The sequence below is a fragment of the Meriones unguiculatus genome (genome assembly GCF_030254825.1).
Source record: "Meriones unguiculatus strain TT.TT164.6M chromosome 13 unlocalized genomic scaffold, Bangor_MerUng_6.1 Chr13_unordered_Scaffold_40, whole genome shotgun sequence".
In the NCBI taxonomy this organism is placed as follows: domain Eukaryota; kingdom Metazoa; phylum Chordata; class Mammalia; order Rodentia; family Muridae; genus Meriones; species Meriones unguiculatus.
Genome location: NW_026843649.1, coordinates 4,402,263 through 4,428,986, shown reverse-complemented (window position 1 = coordinate 4,428,986; position 26,724 = coordinate 4,402,263). Strand labels below are relative to the sequence as shown.

Below are 26,724 nucleotides of genomic sequence, written 5' to 3'. Positions count from 1 at the left end.
GCCTCAATTTTAACCCTAAAATTGTGGATCAACCTCATGGAGAGGTTGATACTCTTTCTGGAGCATCAGGACCTGAACTGCACTTATACTTTCCCAGAAAAAGGGGAGTTCTTGTCTGAGAGTTTATTGTCCCTGATGAGTTTCAGTTTCAGCCGGTAGCTGGAGGCTTGGAGTTTCCAGGTGTTGCAGGTTGATGAAAAGCCGGCTTAACATGTGGCACGTGGATTCAAGCTATGATGCCCTCTATTTTGATGGCAGTTGGCGTGGTGAGGAAGATGTAATAAGGACCCTTCAACTGAGGTTCCAGATTCTGGCTGCCATGTCACTGCACATATACCAGATCTTCAACGTGGAACTGATGGGGCACCTAAAAGGACCCAGGCACATATGCACTGCCAACCTTGCTCCAAATTTCTTTCTGAATAAGCTGCAATTCTTTCAGCCTGTACAAGCAGATTTACCACTAGTTTTATCAAGGGGGTACCCAAGAAGAGTCAGGGAACAGAATCCCATATAGTAGTTCGAAGGGTGTTAAACCTATATGGAGAGAGTATTTCTGACCCTAAAGAGGGCCAAGGGAAGGAGCACCGCCTTGTCACCGCCAGTCTCCATGTTCAATTTGGTGAGAATCTCTTTGAGAGTTCTATTCATTCTCTCTAAATGTCCTGAACTTTGGGGTCTATAAGCACAATGTAACTTACAGTCAAGCCCCAGAAACCTGGCCACCTCCTGGCTTAACTGAGCAATGAAGGTTGACCCATTGTCTGACCCAATTACCTTTGGAATACCAAACCGAGGAAAAATGTCTTCCAGAATCTTTTTGGCCATGACCAGGGAGGTTTCTTTCTTTGTGGGAAAAGCTTCCACCCATCCTGAGAAAGTGTCTACAAAAACCAGGAGATATTTATTGCTGTACCTGGATGGTTTACTTTCAGTGAAATCCACTTCCCAATGCATTCCAGGTCTAGTTCCTTGTCACTGGCCAGCAGTGACAGCTGAATACCACCTGAGAGAGGGCTGGGAGAAAGAGAGAGACAGGGTGACACAGAGAAGGACACCAAGTCTACATGCTTATCCAGGTGTTGATTTAATGGACGTCAGGTTAACACTTAAGTAGGCAGAAAAGTACAAGCAGTTTCTCATGTAGGAGCTTTACTTGGTCAGAACATAGGAGAGCTCACTCAAGGTTACACAGAGCCTGCTGTCTGGTTACTATGGTTGCACACAGTTTCTCAGGGTCAGAGCAGTCTGCTGTAGGACCACCAAGGTCAGTTTATAAGAAACTGGACTTTGGAAAATAGCCAAAGCCAATAGGCAGCGTTCCACTGCTCAGAGGCCATTAACTCAAAATTTGCCATATACTCCAAAAAGGCTGCCACAGTTCCTCTCAGCCACTTCCCTGGGCTCTGGAAATTCTTACCTATGTTTACACTCTGGCAAGGTTCACACGCCCTAGTCACTCACTCACTCAAGGGGGTGAGGTTTAGTATTACGGACTGGGATTGGCGGACAACTTCAGCCAATTTCTTTGCCTTCAAGTGAATCCATTTATACATCTGAGTTATTAATCTCTCAGCATCTTCCTGGGGTAGAATGATCTTACCTTTGGAGTTAATCCATGCCCCCACGTCGGTGTCAAATATCCCCCTTTTTTTTTTTTTGCCATATTAACTTTAAGTCACTTTCTGAGTAGTTTAGTCATTCTTCTCTGGGCAGTTCAGCAGTTAGTACCACCAGGACAGAGTTTCCTCTAGCAGCTGCTTTAGCCTCCCGATTGGCCATGTTATCCCCCTTTGCTGCCCTGGAAGTCCCCTTCTGCTGTCCCGGGAAATGAATAATGCTTACCTTGTCGGGCAGCAACAGGGCATTGACCAAAGCCAGAATCTCATTTTTTATTTTTTATCTCTTTACCGGCTGATGTTAGCAGGCCTCTCTGCTGATAGATGGCCCCATGTACATGGGCTGTTGGTAAGGTGAACCAACTATCAGTGTAGATGTTTGTCTTTTTACCCTTTTCCAGAGTTAATGCTTGGATTAAAACAATCAATTCAGCTCCCTGAACAGATGTGCCCTCCGGCAACGCCTGGGCCCAGAATACCTTATGTCCATTTACCACCACTGCCTCTGCCTTTCTCTTTCTGTTCTACAAAAAACTGCTCCCATCCATATAGTATGTCACCTCCGCATCAGGAATTGGTTGCTCTTTCAAGTCCTTTCGCCATCCCTGTTCCTTTGCTAGAACCTGCAAATCATGCTCCATGGTCTGGATTTCTGGATCCTACAATAAGGTGGCAGGGTTTAGCTCCATAGCCAGGGCAAGGGTGACTCTACCTTTATTCAATAGCAAAGCCTGGTATTATGTCATACAGGTGTTCGTGAGCCAGCGATCAGTTGGCTGCCTTATGACACTCTCAGGGGCAAGACGAGCATAGATGGTGAGGTCCTGTCCCACAGTCAGTTTGTCTGCATCGTTTACGAGTGCCGCCACTGCTGCTATTATTCACAGGCAGGTTGGCCATCCTGCCGCTGCTGAATCAAGCTTTTTGGATAGATAGGCTACTAGTCTCTTCCATGGTCCAATTTACTGTGTTAGCATCTGTTGGCCATTCCCTGATTCTCGGCCACATAGAGATGGAAGGTTTTGGTCACAATCTGAGTACCAAAGCTGGGGCAGACATTAAGGCTTGTTTGATATTATCAAATGCAGCTTGTTCATCCTTTCCCCAGATGCAAGAATCAATGCCCTTTGTAAGGGGATACAGAGGGGCTGCCATCTTGGCAAATACTTCTTTACTTAAAATTTCCCTCAGTTGTTCAGTAGTCCATGAAGGGGGAATATAAAATACAGTCTCTTTTCTAGCCTCCGATAGCCACCTCTTAACTGACCTGTTTCCTGCAGAGATGAGCATTTTTCGCCGACAGTCTATAGCCAAGGTCACCCAGCTCTTGCAACAGCTGATCTGTGGCTTCAAGTAAGGTTTCTTTATAATCTGCAGCTAATAGTATATGATCCACATATCAGAAAAGAGTTACCTGGGGATTGGTGGCCCAGAAGTGTGCCAGGTCCCGGTGTAGGGCTTCAATTTTCTTTTGGGACAATTCTTGATCCAGTGTCCTTTCTCCTTGCAATAGGCATACTATTCCTTAGACAGAGGGCCCCTCTGATTTCCAGGAACTCTCTCCCTATCATTATGACTGCACTACAGTGGCCAGGATCTTAGTCAACTTTCTGTCTTGCCTCTTTTCCTTTCTCTTTCTCTCACTTCCTGCTCTTTCTGCTTTCTTTCCTCTTTCTCTTCTTCCATATCCCAGCTGTCTAAAACCTTTTCTGCCACCTGCACTAAATCCTTCAACGACTTGTCCTGTAAACCCTTTATTTTCTGGAGCTTTCTACAAATATCTCTGGCTGACTGGTCTATAAAGATTATAGTCACCATTGGCTTACACTCATCTGAGGTAGGGTCATAGGTTGTAAACCAGCTGTATGCCTCCATCAGACATTCAAGAAAGGCTGTGGGAGATTGCCTTCTACACGCACAAAGTGTATGGTGGATTAAATAGGTGGAACCAGAGGGTCCAAGAGTGAAGTTGACACCTTCTGTAGTCTGCCACTGAAGGAGAAATTCAGAAATAATTCCAGGAGTCTTTCTGCAGGATAAGTCTACTCTTTGCCCAAATGCTTAGACTTGCAGGGTCCTAACCATATTTAGATTGTTGAAATCATACACCGGGTGACTGGAGCTCAAAGGAACTTAAGGCAGACGGCACACGCAGAGTGCAAGATCTGTTCTAGCCACGTTCCTCCTTGAGCATCAGCCAGAGCTGAATGAATGACCTTGTGAAAGTAGGCAAAGACTGCTCCTGGCTTATGCCTCTTCTCCTTGCCTGATCATCAGAAGCCGTGCCTTAGACTCTCCCCTCAAACTCCTTGTGGGCCAACACAGGTGCGTACTGTGAGCTAAGCAGTGGAATTTGGGTAGAACACAAGGCCAACTGTTTCTGGAAAGGCTGCTTTAGGGTGGGATATGGGAAAATTCGCAAGAGGAAGGAAGGGTTTCACAGTTTGGAAGCAGAAGAGCGTTCCACGGTTTGGCCTGTAATTGGAGGCCTCGAGGGAGTGGGTGGGGCTTCAGGTCGGTATTTAAGGGTGAGCAGCGGACACTTTACGCATTTGCCATAGTCTGCACTTTCCTGGGTGTTGTTCTGAGTACACACTGGAGAGGAAGAACTCCTGTCAAAGTGTCTTCAGCAGGATGGAAGATCAGGCAGATGTGGGTGGCTGCAGCACGGCAAAGACATCCCGGCGTCAAAAGACTGTTTGGCAGGCCAAGCAGAAGGAGGTCTTGCTCTCAGTTTTCGCCAAGACACCTTACCCGAGCTTCAGGACCAGGCAGGAACTGGCCAGGGAATTCGGAGTTCCAGAGTCCTCCATCCGCGTGTGGTTTCAAAACCGCAGAAACAGAACTGGCATGTCGAGGAAGACCTCAAAGCAGACCACCGCAGGCTCCAGCCATGAAGCCTCCCAACAGCCTCCTGAAAAGCTTGTCGCCAGGGTACAACAAGCAAGAGGCCCGTCCTCAGAACGGAGAAGGCCTCGAACGCGGCTTAGTCCAGCGCAGATCAGCATGCTAGTGCAAGCTTTTGAGATCTCTCCATCCCCAGACTATGCCACGAGGGTGCAACTGGCCCTGAGCACAGGTTTGCCTGAGGACACCGTCCACATATGGTTCCAGAACAGAAAGGCCAGGCAGAAAGGCCGCGCTGGAGGCAGCACAGCTAAAGGTGAGGACCTGCCTGCCTCTCCTGGCCCGGAAAGGGCTCCTGGAGCATCGTGTTGCATTGAGCAGGAGGCTTCCCGCGACAGCTTGTTGACATCGGGTTCTGCAGGAGGCCAGTGTGCAGAAGCGTTGATGTCAAGACCCGAACTCACCTTCTTCACAGAGGCCTACCCAGAATCCAGCAACTCCTGCCCTGTCCAGCTCTTCCTGGAGCAACTGGCGAGAACAGTGGAAGAGGAACAGGGACCAGCCGCTCTGGACCCAGATGTACCATGGGAGCAGATCGAACCAACACTCGAGGCTCCTCTCACAGAAGAAGAATATCAGGCTCTGTTGGACGATATTTGACCACATTGAGAACGCCCAGAATTGGGACTGTAAAACCCGGTTGCCTGGACCCTAACCTGACCATTGTCTCAGAGACTCCAGCCAGAAATAAGCTTGGACAGATGCTCAGACTTGCACCTAAGAAAGGTGCAGAGCTCTAGCGATCCTGAGTAAGTGTTGGGGAAAAGATGGAAGGTCCTGGAGGGGCGAGGAACCTCATAAGAATACCAACAGAAACAGCTGCCCCAGCCCCCAGGGGGCTTGCAGAGACTGAGCCATCAAATAAGGAGCATGCTTGGTCTGGACCTAGGGACCCTACATACACCTAGCAGGTGGGAGGTGAATCCTTGTGCTTAATGTGGGTTGCCCTATGAGGGAGGTGTTGTGGAGTGGCCCAGCGGCGGTGGAGAGTTGTTTCTAACCTGGACTTTGTTGTTTCTAACCTGGACGGTTTTGAAGGACAGTAATATAATGTTAGCTTCAGTTATTATCAAGATAAATATGTAATTTGTCTGCTGTTGTACTCTGCGTCATTAAATTATTTTTAGGCATTACTATGACCTGTTATTCTTTTCATTTGGAAGTTAATGTAAAGAGGAGATATGATTATCTTTCAAGATGAAAAGAGGTGTGATCATGACTCTTGGTTTTTAACTTGACTGCATATGGAATTAAGCAAAACACCCAAATTAAGGACACAATTGTAAAGTACTCTTGCTTGTTTGAAATAGTCTTCTCTACTTCTCTTCTGGATCTATAAAGCTGAAAAATATAACTTTAATCCATATCTTCATACTGCAAAACCAACCACTCATCTTTGCCTCATCTTCTACTGGAAACCTATACAAGGACATGGAAGAAGGAATGTTTTACTCTTTGCCTGTTCTTTTTCGCTTTGGGAGCAAGTCTATTTCTTCATTGACTATAGAACCTTCTTCTTGAGGAGTTCTGTGTATATGAAGGTGAGTTGAGCCAACCAGCCTCATGGACTAAGCCACTGATAGATTCCTCGATTTTCCATTTTTAGGCATCCAATGTTGAATTAATTGACTCACAGATTGTAAATCATTTTCATAAATCCTTTCCTATAAAGAGAGAGTTAGAGGGAACATAAACTATGCATATAATTATCTTTCACATAGAACTACCAAATTTTCTGCTTTTAATAATGTTATGTAATTCATTCAGAAATCACTTAAACAACAGTACTTTTCATATGAGGAGTTATAGAAAAATATTCATCATCATGCAAAGGCAAAATGCTACCTACATTTTTGGGTATATTGATGGCATAGGAATTAAATTTTTTGATGCAGTTATATTCTAAAATATCATAATTGAATTACAAGTATTTTAATTTTTTGCAGCATTTATATATAGTTTATTTTTACCTCAAATTAGTCCCTTCTTTGTCTTAATTCACTCAACACACATTATAGTGTGTTCATTTTTTATTTTCTCAGGTTACAGAGATTCTATTTTATATGGGGATGACACCATGAAAATTAACTGTTTTCTGCATGACACTGCTAATACCAAAATAGCATTCAAATGATGAGTAGACCTATCCGAATCACACTATAATTCTCAGCAGAGACTATGAAAGCCAGAAGGGCTTGGATGGATATCATGCAGACACGAAGAGACCACCGATGCCAACCCAGACTACTATACCCAGTATATATGTAGCCATCCAGCCCTACAGAAGACACTAGAAGGAAAACCCCAACCCAATAATGTGAAATACACTCCAGAAAACACATTGAGGCCCACACCATGAGGGGAAGTCCATGCCTGACACTGCCTGGATGACCATGAACCAGAGTCAAGATAACCTAGAGACACACGATATCTGTAAACATGACAGACAAAAAGTGACAATGAAAGATACTATGCTATAATCATTGATGAGTGCCTAGCCCAGTTGTCATCAGAGAGACATCACGAGGCATCTCATGGGAACAGATGCAGAGACCCTTATCCAAACACAATGATGTATCCAGGGGAACCCCACAAATGAGGGAATATGTATTGTAGGAACCAGAGATATTAAGGACACAACAAGCACATGGCCCACTGAGTCAACTGAGTTCATAGGGGATCAGAGACTGAAGGACAAAAACATAAACATTCTATGAGTCTTGTGAGCTAGGTTGTTGGCATACACCTTATGATTATTATCCTGATTTCGCTGAGGGACTTCCAACAGTGAGAATGGGGGTGTCTCTGACTCTTTTTCCTGCTTTAGCTACACTTTCTCTCCTCATGTATTGCTTTGACCAACTCTGATGTGAGGGATTGTTCCTAGTTTTATTATAACTTGCAATGCCATCACATTTTTTTTTCATTGAAAATAAAATAAATGGAAAAAAAGCAGTGGATGAAGGAGAGGTGAGCTGGGCAGAGTTGGGCAGAGTAGTGGTGGATAGATTGTGTCTGGGAGGAGTGGAGGAAGAGGAAACTGCAGTTCAGATGTAGTGCATGAAACAACAACAAAAATAAAATGCTAAAACTAAATAAACTGTCAGCACCTAGGGCTGTTGGTGAGCGCCTGCATTCCTAGCACTCAGGAAGTTAAAGGTAGGTGGATCTCTGTGCGTTCAAGCACAGGTTGTTCTATAAAGAGAGCCTGGGACAGGAAAATTGTTCAGAAAAAAAATTCTGTTTTCAAAGAAACAAAAAACTGTCAGCATTTTGTGTTTCATCTTTAGGAAATTTGTTATATGTCCCACTTTTTTATTTTTATTTTTTAATATTAGATACAGTTTATTAACTTTGTATCCCAGCTGTATCCCAGTCCCTCATTCCCTCCCTATCCTACCCTCCTTCCCTCATCTCTTTCCTACCCCTTTCTAAGTCCACTGATAGGGGAGGGCCTCCTCCTATTCCAACTGACCCTAGCTTATCAGGTATCATCAGGACTAGCTGAAATATCCTCCTCTGTGGCCTAGCAGTCTGATTCTCTCTTGGGAGGGGGGAGTTCAAAGAGTGAGCCACTGAATTCATGTCTAAAATAGTCCCTGTTCCACTTAGTATGGTACCCACTTGGATACAGAGCTCACATGGACTACATTTGAGCAGGGGTGGTAGGTTATATGCATACAAGGTCCTTGGTTGGAGAAACAGTCTCATAAAAGACCCCTGTGCTGATATATTTGGTCCTTGTATAGTTCCTGTCCTCTCCAGGTCACACTAACTCTCCCTTCTTTCATATGATTCCCTGTGCTCTGCCCAAGGTTTGGATATGAGTCTCAGCATCTGCTTTGATACACTGCTAGGTAGAGTCTTTCATTGGTCCTCTGGAGCAGGCTTCTGTCCTGTTTCTTGTTTTTGCCTATATCCATCCCATTGGTCTTTCTAAGTGAGGATTGATCATCTTACCTAGGTCCTCTTTCTCATTTATCTTCTTTAGGTGTACAGATTTTAGTTTGTTTATCCTATCTTATAGGTCTAGCATCCACTTGAAAGTGAGTGTATACCGTGTATATCTTTCTGCTTCTGGGACACCTCACTGAGGATTATCTTTCTGGATTGTTTTTTTTTTTTTTGTTCATGTTTACATTTTATGACTTCTTTGAATGGTCTAGAATTGAACCTGTCTGTTGTATAGCTTGTAAAGAGGTTTCCCATTTTATAAGCTGCTCCACCACCTAAAGAATGGATTGCAAAAGCATTTTAGTTTCATGTTGTAAGAACTGGAGTCTCACTGCTCAAGAGCTCAGGATTGTGCCCTTCCCAGGAACACTCATAGACCACAACTTGAGGCAAAAGCAAGCGTTTTATTTCAATTTCTATAGGGTCCCCCCTCCAAAGACAGGAGACAGCCCTAAATATGCAAAGGACAGGGTTTTATACCTGAAATTGAAACCACTTTTGCTCTATACATTGATTGTTCAGCAAGAATAGCATGAAGATAGTTTACACCTGGTTTTAGGTAGTATACAGCTGGTTGTAGATAGTTTACAGGTGGTTGTAGATAGTTTACAGGTGGTTGTAGATAGTTGTTCTCAAAACAGTTGACCCTTTCCTTCAAGAGTTATCTACACCTGACTTCAATTCAAATAATCACTGTTGTTTTTCTCATTCCCAGGTGGTCTCTCACACCCCCCCTTTTTGCCTCAATTTTAACCCTAAAATTGTAGATCAACCTCATGGAGAGGTTGATACTCTTTCTGGAGCATCAGGACCTGAACTTCACTTATACTTTCCCTGACAAAGGGGTGTTCTGGTCTGAGAGTTTATTGTCCCTGATGAGTTTCAGTTTTAGTGGGTTGCTGTAGGCTTGGACTTTCCAGGTGTTGCAGGTTGATGAAGAGCAGGCTTAACGTGTGACACATGGACCCAAGCTGTGATGCTCTCTACTTTGGCAGTTGGGGTGGTGAGCAGGATGTAATAAGGACCCTTCAACTGAGGTTCCAGATTCTGGCTGCCATGTCACTGCACATATACCAGATCTCCCACCTGGAACTGATGGGGCACCTCCAAGGACCTGGGCGCATATGCACTGTCAACCTTGCTCCATATTTCTTTCTGCATAAGCTGCAGTCCTTTTAGCCTGGACAAGTCAGAGTTACCACTAGTTATGTCAAGAGGGTCCCCAAGAAGAGTCAAGGTAGGAGAGCAGGAACCCCATATAGTAATTCAAAGGAAGTTAAGCCTAGTAGGGAGTGAGTATTTCTGACTCTAAAGAGGGCCAAGGGATGAAGCACCACCCAGTCACCCCCAGTCTCCATTGTCAATTTTGTGAGAGTCTCTTTTAGAGTTCTATTTATTCTCTCTACTTGTCCTGAGATTTGGGGTCTATAAGCATGATGTAACTTCCAATCAAGTCCCAGAAATCTGGCCACCTCCTGGTTCACCTGAGCAAGGAAGGCTGGCCCATTGTCTGACCCAATTAGCTTTGGAATACCTTACTGAGGAAAAATGTCTTCCAGAATCTTTTGGTCACGACCATTGTGGTTTCTTTCTTTGTGGGAAAATCTTCCACCCATCCTGAAAAAGTGTCCACAAAAACCAGGAGATATTTATTGTCATACCTGTCTGGTTTAATTTCAGTGAAATCCACCTCCCAATGCATTCTGGGTCTACTTCCTCTTAGCCGCTTTCCTGGGCTCTGGAAATTCTTACCTGTGTTTACTCTCTGGCAGGGTTCACATGTCCTAGTCACTCTCTCAGTTAGGATGGTGAGGTTTAGTATTCGGTACGCGTATTGGAGGGCAACTTCAGCCAATTTCTTTGCCCCCAAGTAAGTCCACTTATGCATCTGAGTTATCAATCTCTCAGCATCTTCCTGGGGTAGAATGATCTTACCTTTAAAGTCAATCCATGCCCCCACATTGGTGTTAAATATCCCATTTTTGCCATATTAACTTTAAGTCAGTTTCTGAGCAGTTTAGTCATTCTTCTCTGGGCAATTCAGCTGTTAATACCACTGGGGCAGAGTTTCCTCTAGCAGCTACTTTAGCCTCCTGATCGGCCATGTTATTCCCCTTTGGTGCCCTGGAAGTCTCGACCTTCTGCTGTCCTAGGAATTGAATAATGCTTACCTTGTTGGGCAGCAACAGTGCATTGAGCAAAGTCAGAATCTTGTTTTTATTTTTTATCTCTTTTTATTTTTTATCTCTTTACCAGCTGATGTTTGCAGGCCTCTCTGATGATAGATGGCCCCGTGCACATGGGCTGTTTATGAGGCGTACTGACTATCAGTGTAGATGTTTATCTTTTTACCCTTTTCCAGAGTTAAATCCTGGGTTAAAGCAATCAATTCAGCCTGCTGAACAGAAGTGCCCTCTGGCAATGCCTGGGCCCATATTACCTTATGTCCATCTACCACCACTGCCTCTGCCTTTCTCTTCCATTCTCAAAAAAAACTGCTCCTATCCATATAGTATGTCACCTCAGCTTTATGAAGAGGGTGATCTTTCAAGTCCTTGCACCATCCCTGTTCCTTTGCTAGAACGTGCAAACAATCATGCTCCAGGGGCTGGATTTCTAGATCCGTAAATAAGGTGGCAGGGTTTAGCTCCATAGCCAGTTCAAAGGTGACTCTATCATTATTCAAGTGCAAAGCCTGGTAAGGTGTCATGCAAGTGTTCGTGAGCCAGCAATCAGGTGGCTGCCTTATGACACTCTCAGGGGCATGAGGAGCATAGATGGTGAGGTCCTGTCATAGAGTCAGTTTGTCTGCATCTTTTACTAGTGCCACTACTACTGCTATTATTCGAAGGCAGGTTGGCCATCTTGCCACTACTGAATCAAGCGTTTTGGATAGATAGGCTACTGGTCTCTTCCAGGGTCCAATTATCTGTGTTAGCAACTCCTTGGCCATTCCCTGTTTCTCAGCCACATAAAGATGGAAAGGTTTGGTTACATCAGGGAGTCCCAATGCTAGGGCCGACATTAAGGCTTGTTTGATATTATCGAATGTGGCTTGTTCATCCTTTCCCCAGATGAAAGTCTTTGCCCTTTGTAAGGGCATACAAATGGGCTGCCATCTTGGCAAATCCTGCAATCCACAGCTGGCAAAACCCTGCTGTACCTAAAATTTCCCTCATTTGTTTAGTAGTCCGTGGAGGGGGAATATGAAATACAGTCTCTTTTCTAGCCTCTGATAGCCATTTCTTTTCCTCTCTTAATATATATCCCTGATAACTGACCTGTTTCCTGCAGAGCTGGGCCTTTATTGCTGATGCTCTATATCCAAGGTCACCCAGCTCTTGTAACAGCTAGTTGGTGGCTTTAAGGCAGGTTTCTTTACAATTTGCAGCTAATAGAATGTCATCCACATATTGGGGAAAAGTTACCTGGGGATTGGTGGCCCGGAAGTGTGCCAGGTCCAAGTGTAGGGCTTCATCAAATATAGTAGAAGAATTTTTAAACCTTGAGGAAGTTGAGTCCATGTAAGCTCACCTGAGTCCCCTGAGTCTGGGTCTTTCCATTCAAAAGCAAAAATGTCTTGCCTGGTAGGGCTGAGTTGGAGACAAAAAAAAAATAAAATGTGTCCTTAAGGTCCAGGACCATATACCAAACCCTGTCAGGGGGAGGGGAACTCAACAGGTTATATGTGTTGGGTGCGGTAGGGTGTAAGTCCATGACCTGTTTGTTAACTTCCCTCAAGTCCTGTAGGGGTCAATAGTCATTGCATCCAGGCTTCTGAATTGGCAGCAATAGAGTATTCCAGGCAGAATAGCCCCTTCTGAGAACCCCTAGATCAAGGAACCTCTGTTTGTGAGGGTGGATCCTCACGGGTTATCTTAGACATTGGATATTGTTACACCGTGATTGGGGTAGCCTGAGGCTTCAGCTCTATCAGAACTGGAGCTGTTTCTCTGCTTTTCCTAGGCCATCTGTTTCAGCCCATGCCTGGGGAATCTCTGTAGCCACCAGTCAATGTCTTTTTCTGGACTTACCACCTTTTCAGAAAGGCGGCATTCATCTTCCAGTTGAATTGTCAGTACATGAATGGGATCTCCTTTATTGTCTGTCAAATGTGGGCCATCTGGTCTAAAATGGATATGGGCTCCTATCTTAGTTAGAATATCTCGCCCTAACAGCGGGTATGGGCATTCAGGGAGAACTAAGAATGAGTGGTATACCCGGTCCACTCCAACGTCCACCATTCTTCGGGTAGTCCATGAGTATTGTTTACATCCAGTGGCTCCTTGGACCGATGATTTCTTCTTTTTTAGCTTCAAAATCTTGTAACAGAACAGAATGCTGGAAGCCAGTGTCCACCAAGAAGTCGACTGGCTTCCCGTCCATCTTAAGGGTTACCCTGGGCTCTGGGTAAGGGGTCAAACTCTTTACCCCCCTAATCACTGTCATCATCCAGGGTTAGGACCTGGGTCTCCAGGGCTTGGGCATTCGGTTTTTCTGGCTTTTTCGTCCTTTTAGGACAATCCTTGATCCAATGTCCTTTCTCCTTGCAATATGCACACTGATCCTTAGACAGAGGGCCTCCTGGAGTCTGGAGGGTCTTAATCTTGACAGCAAGGATTTTGTCAAGGTGAAGGGTGCCCTCGTGTGGCCATTCAACCTGAAAAGTAGGCCACTCTGAGGAACAGAAAGTTTGCCATTTTCCCTTTTTAACTTCAACTGAAATGTTATGTGCCCTATATCTCACCTCTGAGAAATGATCAAGGGTGAGGGATAAGGGTGTAGTCACAGTTTGTCCCATAATAAAGTCGTCTGTCAAGAAAGTCAAAGAGGAAACACAGATAGAGACAAAGAGAACGAGACAGACAATTAGACAAGGACGCCCTTGAGGGTGGTACCACAGAACTCTGATTGAAAGGCTGCCTGGCGGCAGCCATCTCTAACAGGAAATAGATGGGAGGAGGAGCGTCCCAATCCTAGCCTCCCAAACCGGAGCGTCCTCCAGTTCCCAGTCAAGTGATAGTCTGATACGTCTGTCTATCACAATGAATGATCAGATGACTAAAAAAAGGTCTAGATAGGCGCCTAAACAGAAACAGATTGGTAAGACAGAAACAAGCAAAGCAAAACAGAAATTAGACTAACCTGTTTTGAGCTCAACCTCCGAACTCAGTCTGATGAGGGTTGGGGAAGGGGCACGCCCTTTCCTGGTCAAACGCACCAAAAATGTAAGGCCTGGGGTCTCACAGCTCAGGAGTTCAAGATTGCGCCCTTCCCAGAAATCCCCACAGACCACGACTCCATGCAAAAGCAAGAGTTTTTTGTTTGTTTGTTTGTTTGTTTTTTGTTTTTCCAATCGTGATACGGTCACCCCTCCAAAGACAGGAGATGACCCCAAGCATGCAAAGCACAGGATTTTTATATTTAAAAATCTGGCCACTTTTGCTCTATACATTGATTGGTCAGCAAGAATAGCATGAAGATAGTTTACAGCTAGTTGTTTGCAGTTTTTGGCCATTTGTGAGTTTTCTCAAAACAATTCACCCTGCCGTTATTTTTTAAAACCTATCTCAGAGCAGTTCATCCTGCCTTTTGAGAGCTACGTGGCTCTGGCTTTAATTCAAAGATGGGAATAGTCACAGCTGTTTTTTATTTTACAGTTGTTTGCATTCTCAGGTGGTCTCTCAGATGGAGATGAAGAGAGAGAGAGAAGGAGACAGCAGGACATGATAGTGGAAGAGAGAGAAGGGGGCACCCCAACAGAGAAGGGGGAGAGCGCAAGAAGGCAATAGCAAGAAGGCGAGAGGCCAAGAGAGAGACAAAGTGGGCAGGCAGATCCTTTTAAGGAGCAAAGTAACCACACCTGCCCTCCCTGGCAGTCAACACGTAATGACATCACAGGTTGCTAGGAAAGCCAGAAACAGGTGCCTAAATACTAAGAGTTGGCATAGGCCTTTAATCCCAGTACTCTGCCAGGCAGAAGCAGGCCAGTCTCTGTGAGTTCAAGGTCAGGCTGGTCTACAGATCTAGTCCAAGATAGCCAAGGCTAAAAGGAGAAACCCTCTCTCAAAATACCAAAATATTCATATGTATAATTAATATATTCTCACTAAATATAGTAATATAAACCAATATATTTAATAAATATGTTATATATTAATATATACATTTTGTTTTAATCATATGTATATGTTTCAATTTATGTTTTAATCATATAGATATATTATTGAAATAAAAAATCTGAGCCAGGCTTTGTGGCACATATCTCTAATCCTGTCTCTCTAGGAGACACAAGCATGCTGCTGTGTAAGTTCAGTGTCACCCTGGTCTACAAAGCAAGTCCAGGACATGCATGGCTAGAGAGAAACATTGTCTAAAAAAACAGGCTAGATGTGTGGCTAGATATATCTGAAATCACATAGTGTGACAAGGCTATAAGAAAGTCTTACGAGGCATGGTGACACACATCCATAGTCCCAGCACTTGAGAGGCAGATGAAGGTAGGTCTCTGTGAGTTCAAGGTCAGCCTGGTTTACAAAGAGAGTCCTGGATTGACAATGATGCACTGAGATACCATGTCGCAAAAATAAAACATTAAATTAAATTAAAAAAATCAAAGCCTGGATTGTTGGCAAATGCCTCTAATACTAGCACTATGACTGGCAGAAGGAAATGGATCTGTGTTAGTTTAAGGCCTGCCTGGTCTAGAAAGTATGACAGGACAGTCAAGGCTATACAGAAAATCTCTTTCTCAAAAAACAATATCCTGGGATGTAAACAAAAAAACCTTCTAGTATCTGAAGGTTGTTTCTTTTTTTTAACTTTTAAAAAATTTATGTTTTTGTAAATTACAGTTTATTCACATTGTATCAATGCTGTGGCTCCATCCTTCATCCCCTCCTTTATTCAACCTCCTAACTTCCTCCTATTTCTGTCCTAAAGTCCACTGATATGGGAGGTCCTCCTCCACTTTCATCTGACCCTAGCCTATGAGATCTCATCAGAACTGGCTGCATTGTCCTCTACTGTGGCCTGCTCCCCCATCAAGGGGAGGTGACCAAAGAGCCAGACACTGAGTTCATATCAAAGACAGTTCCTGTTCCCATTACTAGGAAACTCACTTGGAGACTGAGCTGCCATGGAATATATCTGGGCAGGAGTTGAAGAGGTTCAAGGTTATCTCCATGCATGGTCTTTGGTTGGAGTATCAGTCCCAATGCTCTCCTTGTGGAACTCCTGCCCCCTCAAAAGTCTTCCTTAGTCATCAGGGAAATACAAATCAAAATGAACCCAGGATATCACATTACACCTATCCAAACAGAAAAGATCGAAAACTCAAGTGACAACACATGCTGGAGAGGATGTGTGAAAAGGGGAACACTCCTCCATGTCTGGTCGTGATGTAAACTTGTACAACCACTTTGGAAATCAATGTGGTAATTTCTCAGAAAATTAGGAATAGTGCTACCTCCAGATCCAGCTATACCACTCCTAGGTATATATCCAAAATTTGATCAAGTGTACAACAAGGACATTTGCTGGACCATGTTTGTAGCTGCTTTATTTGTAATAGCCAGAAGCTGGAAACAACCCAGGTCCCACTCCATTGAGGAATGGATATAGGAATTGTGGTACTTTTACACATGGGAATACTACTAAGCATTTAAAAATAAGGAAATCATGAAACTGGCAGGCAAATGGTGGGATCTAGAAAAGATCATCCTGAGTGAGGTATCCCAAAAGCAGAAAGACACACAGGGTATTTACTCACTCATAAGTGGGTATTAGACATATAATACAGGATAAACATACTAAAATCTGTACTCCCTAAGAATCTACTAAAAAAAAATTTTTAATCTGTTTTTCATCATAGCCTTGGAGGAAGTAAATTATTTACCATGTTCACTTATAACGTAAAGGAGGAAGTCACCAATTGTGGTTGTGTTCTATATTTTGAAACATTGGAGTAGGTATTGAAGTTTGATGTATGTGTATCAAATCCAATCACAGAAGTTTATTAGGTAAATCTGTTATTCTTTCTGTGGCTGCTGTTGATCTAATGCATTTCCACTTGCTGATAGGTATTTTTCTGCTGAAAAGTATAGAATGGGATTCCCATCATCTATGTGATCCATTGCTTATTTATACCATGTGGTATGTGATCATGCTTTTCAATGAAGGGCCTCTGAGAAAGCATGGTGCTTTTGTTTTTCATTTTCACAAATTCCTTTAAGATGTTTGTTTTCAAGCCTGATTTGGATGTCAGTAATTAGGCAAAGCTGCATTTGAAGTCTTGATTCTCATGTCAGCTTTCTGAGTACACGTCCAAGGGTGGAAGATGTTCCCCCAATGTGTTCTATTTTTACCAACATTAATGTTAAAATGCTTAATAGTGTATATGTATGTATGTATATATGCATAAATATATATGAATATATATATATATACACACATATATATGTTATTTGAAGTTCCATTCTTATGTTCCCATTAGTTACTACATGACACATAATGTTGAAGTACTGCCTTCTGAGAGAATTATCTAGAGGTGCTGAATAATGTAACAGCAATGATATTTATTTCAAAACAGCATGTTGTGTGTGTATGTGTAATCTGACTATGGGTTCTTAGGCCATGACAAATGTATGAAGACTTGGTGACAGCTTTGTGGGGTTTATTTTAGTCATTGTTATATGTTCAAAGTCATGTTGCCAGTTTTGCTTACCACAGACATTCCCCACTGAGTTCATTGATACTCAAATAAACTTAATTGAAATATTACATCAGTAAAACATTGTCTTCTATCCAGATTATAAACCTATTGTCCTATAAGGATGGAAGAACATGAAATAATAATAATAATAATAATAATAATAATAATAATAATAATAATAATAATAATAATAAATGCTATGTACAAAGTAAAATGATATAATGCTGTCATTTTTTTTGGAATGTGTTAGTTCATTCTTAGGAGTAAAGACTTATTCATAAAACTGTCTCAGATCTACAAGTGAATGTCAGAGAGTTGTCTCAGTGGGAATACTTGGTTGTTTCTAAGCCTGATGATTTGAGCTCAATTTCTGGGTAGCCAATATTACTCCTATATAATTTTTCTAATATTTCTATACTTGGGCCTTTGTATGTACAAATTCACACACCAGCACATACATAAATCATTTTTAAACCTAAATAAGGGCCAGTTCTTTCACTGGTCAAAAGACTCTTTGGGTTTCATGTTGAAAACTCATATATGGGATGTAAACAGATAGTAAACAGCAATAAGTTGTCCTCTCATGGCACATACATACTCAAACATTTTTCAATGGATGAAATTAAAGCAAAGGAGAAAACCCACTTACTGACATCAGAAATGATTTTGCAATTGTAAATAAATGTAGAATTTGAAGACTTATTACTGTTCATTAAAAGAAAAAAAATGTTACCTGTGTACATCTTATTTTATCCATTCATTCCTTGATTCAAGAATAAGTCATTAAAAATATCTTAGCTTTGCTCAGAGATGCATCCCTGTCATCGTAGACCTGGGAGTCCATGGAAACCTAATCTTTCTGAGATTATGGTCAGCTTGGTCCACACAATTAGCTCTCTTTTGTGTTTGTTCATTCATTTATTTGTTTGTTTTTTAGACAAAATTTCCTTGTGTAGTCTTGGCTGTCCTATATCTACTTTGTAGACCTGGCTGGCCTCAAATTCAAGTCTCTTCTTCCCTGAGTGCTGGGATTACAGGTGTGTGCCACCATGCCCAGCTCCAAAACTGAGTTCTAAAACAGGCATGGCTATGTAGAAATATCATGTATTTAAATGATCCCCCAAAATGTACTTTGTATCTCAAATTATAGGGTTTTTTTTCCCCTCAGGGATAGTGTCCACAGAGCTGGGTCCTGGTACTGTTCCTGGTCCTGGTCCTGGTCCTGGTCCTCAGAGCCTAGCTCTTGGCCCAGCTGTGGCCCCAAAATTCTGCTGTCAAGCACTGGCCCTGTTGGGCTTTTTTTTCTGGGGCTCAATCTATCCCAGTAGACCCCCTGCGCACCAACTACACACCTGGCAGCATCTTCTATAGATGGATGCACATGCCCAACTCGCAGGAAACTCTCAACAAAAACAGGCTCCATAACCCTTGGCTAAGCCACCCACTGTGGGCCGATGGGGAGGCCCCATCTCTGAATACATCACTTAAGTTGAGTAAGCAACACGTTTTAAATAATAATAATATGAAACCAACAACAATAACACAAGAGTGAAAAACAGCAATTTAAAAATATACAAAATTAAGGGAATCTTTTCTCTAAGGGGAGAAGGCGCTGGATGCAGCTCAGCCGGCAATTGTACGAACTATATGTCTACCTCGGGCAGCGGGGACAGGGGAATGGGTGCCCCCAAGTGCACTACAGTGGAGAGAAACAGTAGCTCATCCGCCAAGTCCACAAGGGCCTGTGTGTCCTCTGATGCTAAAGCCAGAGGTTGCACTGGTCCAGCTTCTGGCAAGACTGGGGATCCTGCAGCCATGGGATCCAGGATCTCAGCATCCTCTTTGGGCTTAGCATCTGCCTCCAAAACCAGGCTCCGTTTCTCCTGTACCACCAAGGTGTCTTGCATGGACAGCTCTGCAGTTGAGGCCCCAAGTAGCCCCGGATCTGGGCAAAGAAAGGGGTGAGCCGTCATCTGGGATAAGGGAGCAGCCTGAAGGCACGCAGAATGGGGTGAGCTAACCCAAGATGGCCTCTCCATGCCAGGGAAGGCACAGTCCCCTCTCCTACCCGCAGGACAGTCGATTTGACAGTCTTCCTCCTCTGCTTCCTTGGCCAGAGCTTCAGGACACTTCCCCTGTGGGACACGGGGTTGGAATCAGCTGCTACCTCACTAGGCGCCTCCCTCGGGTCCTCATCCTCCTCCTAATTCTCCTCCTCCTTCTCAGGCTTAAGCTTATCTAGGGCTTATCCATTGCCCGGAGGATCTCCCCAGATTGGCAGTCCGACTCTGCAGTGGGCACATGGATCCTTGCATAGTCCAGCAGCCGTCTCACGATGGCCAGGTCCGGGGGCCCAGAGAAATCCTGGGGGAATTTCTGCAGCCACTGGGACAAGAACGAGAAGATGGCACTGTGGGTGAGAGCAGGGCAAAGGGACACTGTGTCGGGAGTCTGGCCTCTCTTTGGAACTGCGGGGGGGCATTGGTATCCCCCAGGGCCTTTCCTTTTTTGTCTCTCCCTCTGCTGCTCAAAACCTAGGAGCCCAGTGGGAAACCTCTATCCTCTACCAGCAGGTTAGGTCGTGAGGACAGTCCCTAGGTAGAGAACCCCAAAGGTGAGGCTCCTGGCCAAAATTGGCCCTCCACCCTGGCCTTAAACGCCCCTTCCTGCTCACCTCCCCCTCCACCCCAAGCCTACTCATGTCTTTGTCTGCTTTTCCGCCTGAAGGATCTATACCTGTGACAGTTCATGGGGGTGATACCCCTACTGCCCCATGTCCCCAAGCCACCCAGACATCTAGAAGGAACTATTAGAATCTTCCCAGGGATGGGTGTGGGGGTGCTAGGGGCTCCATCCATAACAAACAGTGCAAATGGGGTCCAGAAACCTTTACACAAACGGGGAAAGGTCGCTCAGGGCATGAGAAATGGTGGTGTGTGAGATTCCCTGGGGAAGGTGAATGGCACCTGTGAGAGCCCCACCCTGCCACAATCACCCATGTTTGGCCATGTCACTTTAAGGGGTCTGGCCTGGGACTCAGGCTGCTGGGACTCACACGTCCGGTTCTGTGAGGGCACAGGGCACTGGCCCTGGGAAACAGCAGGAGAAGATCTGAGAGCTGGCTAGATCCCTGGTGGAACCACTCTCCTGCCTTTTCAGCATCAGGTCCAGAACCAACCAGATGGTGGCAATCTTTGGATAAAGGGCCAGAAGGTGGGCAAATAGGGAATCATCTGCTTCACATAGTCCATGTGATCATTGCTGAGCATGAGGATGCCATGAAGGAAGGCTCACTACCTTTCGCTATGAGGAAGGACCAGGGCAGGAGGGAGGCTTTAAGTGTGCAAACCCCGAGGGGCACCAATGACCAATTTCCCTACACCTAAGCGGGAAGCAGGCATGAAAAGCGTTCCTCAGTGTCCCAACAGGAACACTCTTCCAGGCTGCGATCGCGGTGGATGGGGGGTGGGGTGGACCAGAAAGCTTCCCTGCTGCAGGACGGCCCTGGTTACCTTGGTCTCCCAGTGGGGAACAGGCCAGAAATGTGTCAGGGAGCGCACCACATGTCTCCAGCAGCGGCACAGGCGACCACCGCTGTCTTCTCTGAGACCTGAGCCCGTGGAGGTCTGGAAGCAGAAGAGACTCATCTCTCCAGCTCCTCTGGACCGGCTGGTCTGTCCAGGCTGCTGTTGCTGCTGCTGGCCTCCCGTTACCTGGCAACCAGGGTTCCGAGTTCCATCCAGAACCGGGCTGAGGAAGCATGGTCACTTCCTGGAGTCACCCTGCCAGAGCCTCCAGTTCATGGGTTCTCCCTGGAGGCCACCAGCCCTGCAGGCTCTGCTGATTAAACAAACCATCAACAGTTCCAGAGAGAAATGATGGAGAAGTTGCCTCCCGTCACCACTAGAGGGCATAGAGTCACATGAGAGGGTGCAAGGATGAAAAAAACAGCAGCAGCAGAGAGGGATGGCTACCATCCTTCTTTAATCTTTTTATTATTATTATTATCATCATCATCATCATCATCATCATCATCATCATCATCATCATTCCATTCTTCTTCCCTAGTATACTGAAAACAAATTCACCTTCTTTCATTTCACCTACTGAACTAAAATGTTCTCATCTCTCAGCCTTTGAATATGTATGTTCTTTATCTTTTCTGGGGTGTTAGGTACCTCTTGCTTTCCTTTAGGTTTCATAGTGGAATTTATAGTGATGTATACATTTCTATGCATGGTCTATGGGTTTGTTTATGGTGGATTACCCCACAAGACTGTAAGCTTATAGAGAAAGTGGTGTTTACATCAATCATTTTTGTGTGTTCAGGACTTAGCAGAGTATTGGGTACCTAATTCACAATAACTCTCTGTGAAAGGACAAATAACCTTTTAAAAAGTAAATTCCTTTAACAAAGTCTTCATAATCTGATAGTAAAACAGAATTCTCACCTAAAGGATGGGAGCATGTAGCATTTTATTTGTTAATGCCAGCCATTGTGCCATCTGTAAAAAATTTTTCCTGGAGTCTTTTTATCTTGTTCTGTTACTGCTGTTACTAGGACACCCTACTCTATGCCTGTTGCCTTCTCTGTGTTCTCTTTAATTTATCCCATAACAAGTTACTTCCTTTAAGCTTTAGTGAGATTTAGCATCTGGCTTCATTATATCCAAAGATTATCTGTTTCTGCCTGTTTTGTACAGAAGGCAGGAATACAACTAAGAGGTAGAACATTTGCTTCATATATAGGAGGTAAGGAAGGAGGAGGAAGGGGAGAAGAAAAAAAGAACAGGAGAATTGAAACATTGCTTTTCTTTATGCAGATGCACTTCCTTCAATACAGGAGTTAACAGTCTTCTTGTCTCTGCATTCCAAATAAGGTAGAAATTCCAGATACAGCAACAGTGATACTTATTTGGTGTTAGTTTTTAACCTGGTCCTTCTCCTGACGTTTACCTGCTTTATATGTATTTGGTTTTATGTATATGTTCATTTTCTGGGATGAATCAATTTTTTCATTAGGTTTTATGAGAAGTCATATTCTCAGAAAGTGTCCTGAGCTTTGAATCCTACCATACTTATCCCTAGGAGCCCATATCTGCAAAGGTGATTATGTCCTCTCTGTACATCATTTGATGTTATGACTTCAGGATTCATCTTGAACCTTGTTTTCAAGAGAATGTTGTAAACAAGCCTTAAGCTTAGCAGGCATTTTGTGCCTCATGAAAAAAATTTCATCATAAAATGTCCTGTCTGAAAAGAGCATCTGAGATCATTGTACAATGCACTCAGTTATTTTCATTTTAGTCATTAACATTATTAGTACTATTTAATGTTTTTCATTACTTTGTTAGAGACACAAATATGATGATCCTGGTGTAAGGGACTGTGTACACACTGTTAACTAAGAAAATAAAACCACACATTCAAAACAAGTAAAACCTCCAAATATTGATAAGAATTAGGTTTAGATTTAGTGCCCAAAAATAATTCAGTTGAAATGTGGGAAAAACATTGAAACACCATTATTCAGCAAGCATTTAGAGTATATATGTAAATATGATGAAAGGAATGTACACATAAACACAACTTAAAAATTCTTGGCACATGGTATATACTCACTCATATAGACATATAATATAGGATAAACCTACTAAAATCTGTACATCTAAAGAAACTAATCAAGAGGGAGGATCCTGACTAAAACGCTCAATCCCTATTCTGTAAGGCAAAGAGGATGGACATCAGAAGAAGAAGAAAACAGGAAACAAGTTCGGAACCTGCCACAGAGGCCCTCTAAAAGGCTCTGCCCTGCAGACTATCAAAGCAGATGCTGAGACTTATGGCCAAGTGTTGGGCAGAGTACATGGAATCTTATGAAAGAAGTGGGAAATAGTAAGATCTGGAGAGGACAGAAACTCCACAAGGAGAGCAACAGAATGAGAAAATTTGAACACCAGGGTCTTTCCAGAGACTCATACTCCAACCAAGTACCATGCATGGAGATAACCTAGAACCCCTGCATAGATGTAGCCCATGACAGTTAGTGTCCAAGTGGGTTACATAGTAATGGGAAGAGGGACTGCCTGTAACATAAACTGATTGGCCTGCTCTTTGATCTCAGGCCACAGAGGAAGACAATGTAGCCACTCCTCATGAGACCTAACAGACTAAGATCAGAAGGAAGGAAAGGGAGACCTCCCCTATCAGTGGACTTGGGGAGGATCATTCATGAAGAAAGGGAAAAGTAGGTGGGGTTAGGAGGGGAGGAAGGAGGGGCTTATGGGGGGATACAAAGTGAATAAAGTGTAATTAATAAAAGTTTAAAAAATTAAAAAAATATTTAACACAAATAATTAAATAAATAATGATAAAAAAATTCTTGGGCACACATACAAAAAGTGGGACTTCATTAAGATTTTTTTTTCTTTTCGTTTTCTTGACAGGAAAAGTTTGAACATGTTTCTCCCCTGTCCTCCTTTTTATTCTCCTCCCTCCCCTTCCCTTCCCTGCCTTCCTTGCTCAGTGTGAATTTACAAACATTGCACTTGAATTGGATGTAGTTCTTCAAAAGCATTGCCAAAAGGACCCCTGCAGCCTCACTTCTAAACCTTGAACCTCAAATGCATTCTAGCTATTTTTTTTCTTGCATTGGTGATTAATTAAAGCAACTCATTTTCTGGGGGGTAGGGGTAGATACCCAGACATGGTGAATTCCTCATCTACTCCTCCCCATTCCCCATGCTTACAACCTTTAGCACTTTGGGGAGCACATTGACAGAGGTTCCCCACTTATTCAAACCACAATCATACATGTGCTTTCTAAGATTTTCTAATAAAATTCTTTTAGTTGCCAGTATGAGACCTTAACTAAAAAAGAATTGTTTTCATTCTCAGGTGACAATCTCATAAGTACAGCCATGATAATAAGTGACATATCAAGATGCTCAGGTGGGTATTCTGTGTACAGTGCCAGTACACAGGCTCAGACCCAGGAACTCAGTGGAGCCAAGCCTTCCCTATTTGAGTTTGGTTCACTTCCTTGTTGAAGCCACCTATGGCTAAAAAAAAGAAGTTTGTGGGATTGGGAGTGTACCTCACTTGATACGAGGTGGAGCAGAAGGATCAGAAATTCAAGGTCATCTTATAGCTGTTTAGTTTAAGGCCGGGCTGGGCTACAGGGGACCCTAACCAAATAATAATAATAGTAATAACTACAATACCTTTCAACTAAGAGCATTATTTGGTGGTCATTGTTCCAAGCTAGAGCTAACCTCAGGTCACCGAACTTCCTCATAGAGATAGCAAGGAGGCAACAAGGTCAAGCCCAGAAAGACTATCTGCACACAGACCCCTCTCCAACCGAGCCTTCCTAGCCAAATATGTGGAAATATGTGTTTCCACTGATGACCAGAGGTGCCCCAGCTTGTAGTGTTGGGAGCATGGGGAAGGCAAAGTCACATTGGAGCACAGCTGTTTGATCACCAGCCCACTGAGACCATCACAAGCAAACAAAATCACAAAAGTACAACAAAGGAAAAAAAATGTACTGGGTATAATGCACTCGAAGAGAATGGAAGAAAAAATACCAAAAACTCAGAACAGTGGCCTGTCTCTCTATGGGCCCTCTATCCTATTCCATTAGTGGTGACCTACCCCCAAATCAGGCTCCATCCAACTACACCCGAGTTTGGAATGATGACCTGCATTCAGCCAGACCAGAGAATGGAGCAGCAACATATTTGTTGATCTCTGTCTACCAGACCAGAGCCCAAAGCACCAGCCAAACTCTGCCAGACCAGAGACCACAGCAGCAGCAAATTTCTGCCAGATCAGAGGCCAGAGCAGGGGACACACTCTGCCAGACCCGAGGCCAGAGTAGTGGATAAGATCTGCCAGACCAGAGACCAGAGAATATTGGCAGAGGTGCCAATCCTGGGCTCCACATACTGTATCAATCCCTTGCCACATTCTTGCCACTCTCACTGGAGACTGTGAAGCATGGCTCAAGCCTCCTGAAATGGGAAAAAATCAGGTCTAGGGGGATAGAAGGATTTTGTCCCATGTCCTCAGTCAGTCCCAGAGACAAAAAATGACAGCGAGAGTCAAAACAGTTAAACAAGACACAGACTAGATCCCATTGCTTGTGCAGCAGAAAAATACACAGAGCCAGACAGCAGATCCCACCACTCCTGCAGTGGAAAAGGAAAGTAGGATATCAGTGAATCTCTGCTGCAGGAGCTACCTGCATTATCCTTGTCCAAAGATCCAGAGATCAAAGAAAACTCGGTGCTCAACTCCCTTTACAGATGTGCCCTTTTGGGGGGGGTCTGGAAGACTTTCCAGACCCCCTGTGGCCCACAGCTGTCCAGAGCATCAGCTCTAACCTTTCTGATGACACATATTACACATTTTGCCTTGTCCCCAAAAAACAAACTAGAGAAACACCGAGAAAGACACAGACAGATACAGACAGAGTGCTCATTTACTGGCTGTTGTTCAGCCCCATGTGCCTGGGGTGCTTGGGAGACTTGGGGATCCAATATAAGAACCCATATGTTATGGCCAGATCTTAGGGTGACCAAAGATCATCAGGAGCCAGACCACATATGCAAGAGCAAAGAGTTTTATTTGGGCTTATGCTGGGTCTCTCCATTTTTACACACACAGTGGATCAGAGAGAGCCCTGAGCAGGTGCATGGCAGGGTTTTGATTGGGGTTTTAGGAAGTACCAGGAAGTTCTGGTTTAATAGTTACAGGATTGGTTTACATTCAGCAAGGGCAAGCTTTCTACAAAGTGATTGGCTAGCTAACATAACTAACATTGAGGGAGCTATCTCTAGGCCTCAGGAATGTTGGGTATTTTCTTTGTCACTGAAGGTTCTACTACAAAGTTGGTAGACTGCTCAGCACAAATGCCCCACTTTGAGATAAGATACCTTCCCATTCTTGTTATCCTCAGGCTGTTCCTTGGGTAAGGAATCTTACGACCTTGTATTTGGAATTGGTGACCCATGGTCCAATTCCTGGTGGCTTTATAATAGAGTCACAATTCTGGTGAAATTTAAGTGCCCTTTTTTAGGCCTAGTTCCTGGTGACCTTTGAAGATGTCTCTCCATTCTAAAAGATCCATTTGGATTTTGTGGGGGTTATAAATTATATGTCCTGTGTCAGAGAGCACTCAAATATTAAGCTGTGATATAGAAGAGTAGAACTGATGATGTAAAGGATTTACTATCGCTGAGAAACTAGTGGTACCAGTTAGAATTTAGCTGAGGGAAGACTGCCTGTAAAACACTCCACAGATAAGCAGTATGCTAACCAGACCTGTTAGAGATTAGGATCCCGGGATACACATGTTTGCTCACCAGGATTGTGTAGAAATGTGTCAGGGTTATGTCTTTTTAATTTGTAAATTCCCAATGTGTATTTATTAATTCATGAATGCAAATGAAAGCAGACAAGATTGGTGGGTGTACAATTTGGGTCAGGTATCTTGCTCCAGTAAATATTGAATTTCAAATTAAGGGA

At 43.7% G+C, this 26,724-nt stretch overlaps 1 pseudogene; it reads left to right on the top strand.

Moving 5' to 3' along the window:
* LOC132651130 (zinc finger protein 91-like) overlaps positions 1-26,724 on the top strand; it is a 310,759-nt pseudogene that overhangs the window by 260,758 nt on the left and 23,277 nt on the right.